Source organism: Pteropus medius, unplaced genomic scaffold (genome assembly GCF_902729225.1).
Source record: "Pteropus medius unplaced genomic scaffold, Ma_sr-lr_union100, whole genome shotgun sequence".
Lineage (NCBI taxonomy): Eukaryota > Metazoa > Chordata > Mammalia > Chiroptera > Pteropodidae > Pteropus > Pteropus medius.
Genome location: NW_024354502.1, coordinates 7,027,352 through 7,029,312, shown reverse-complemented (window position 1 = coordinate 7,029,312; position 1,961 = coordinate 7,027,352). Strand labels below are relative to the sequence as shown.

Genomic DNA, 1,961 nt, shown 5'->3' with positions numbered 1-1,961 from the left:
TTTTAAAAAGCAATTTGATATATGTATCAAGGCAGTTTTACATCTTTTTACATGATAATATCATTTTAAGGAATATATAGTAAGAAATTCACTTGAAACATAGAAAAATCATTTTATGAACAAAGACATTCAAAATAAGAGATATTTATAATAGTGCAATACTAAAAACAGCCTAGAAACACACAAAAATAAAGTAACGTGAGTTTTATAAATAATATGGAAAATGCTTATGATATTTCATAAAAGAAAAAAGAAGTCGTTAAAATGCTATCACACCTCTGTGCAAATATGTATAGAAAAATGACTGGAAGACAAAAATACAAGTATTGGATGATAGGATTATAAATAACTTTTTTCTACTCTAATGTGTTTTCCATATTTTATCCAATGAATATGTATCAATTTTAATCACATATATTTTCTATCATGAAACCTGAAATGCCATCATTAGAAATGCATTTCTTTAGATTTTTGAAGAATTTGATCATAAGGACTCATAGAAAGATGGCTCAAAAATCAATAAATGATGCCTGAGTAATGAAGATGGTAAGTGGAAGATGGCAAGTGATAGGTAGGTATTAGAAATTTTGTCTTAGTCTATGGCCATGCAACCCTGAACGTGTCCGATCTCGTTTGATCTCGGAAGCTAAGCAGGGTCGGGCCTGGTCAGTATCTGGATGGGACCCCATCTAGGAAGCCAGGTGCTGTAGACGTAAAAAAAAAAGAAAGAAAGAAATTTTCTTCTTAGAAGATATATCAATTAACGATTCTATTTACAATTGAGAGAAACACTCTCACTTTGAACAAACATTAGTATTCTTAAAGGCTATTGAGTTATTCACAGAATCTTCAGGAAAGCCCAATAAAGGTGAGAGGCAATGCACCCAAAAACAACACTGAAAATCATTCTAAATCCCTGGTGAAGACACCACTGCTATCTCCACTGGGCTGGGACACTCCATTTTGCTTCCCAGATAATGCAAACTGTCGCTAGAGCAGGTGTCACCATAGCCATGGGAAGTTCAGTATTTATGCTACAGGATAGATTCAGTGTGGTCTCGGCTTCATTTCAACACTAGCTTCTGTGTAAAAGCCTGAAGTGGGCAGATCTGATAGGTGGATCCTCTGTACGATGCTCAATCCAAGGTGTAAAGGAAATTAGAAAGTGAGAATCTAGCATTTTTAGCTTCTGTACTGGGAAATATGCTCTTCCAGAAGGTGGGAAGGATTCCCCACACTTAGGGATGAGGTTCTTATACTACTGACAAAAACAGGGATAAGTGTTCACCAGAGAAGATGTATCACTCAAGACTTGTGAGGGAGATAGCTCCATCCGGTGCCCAGGATGCCTCTCATGTATCTATACAGGCATTGGCTTGAACCACAGCTTCCCTGAGTCTTGGCAAAAGGTCATGTAATTCTCCAGGAACACGAGGAAATGAAAGGTCTCTAAAAAACAACTGTGAAGCCATCTATCACCTACCTTCCTATCTCTTTTCCTTTCCTCCTGGGTTTCTGCTGAAGTACGGGGCTTTTGTCTCACCTTCCTCAGAACAGAAATGAAGAATATAAAACTCCTTAGCTGCCATCTAGAACTGGCTTCTCAGCAACAGGGTATCTCACAATTTGTATTCCATTCATCTGGCTCCTTTTGTGTCAGGGCCATCCTTCTTGGTGTGAGGGACAAAGATCTAAGGAGCGGATACCTTTGGCTTACTCTTCTGATTGCTCTCTGTGTAAGTAATAAACTGTCTAAATCTACAAGTGGCTCGTGGTATCTTTACTAGCTAAAAAAGTTAAGCTTTGGCCTTGGCCTTGCCTTTTTTTATATGTGTGTCCAACCCAAACCTGCTCAAACAGAAGGAAATGTACTGACCCATGTAACTGAAAACTGGACCCAGGGGCTCTAATGAAAGTATCATGATGCAGCCTCTCTTCTCATTACAGACTCTGTTTGCCTC

General features: G+C 38.1%; 1 pseudogene; it reads left to right on the top strand.

The window, feature by feature from the left end:
• Positions 1-595: 595 nt before the first annotated feature.
• Positions 596-713, top strand: LOC120595834 (uncharacterized; annotated as a pseudogene).
• Positions 714-1,961: the final 1,248 nt, after the last annotated feature.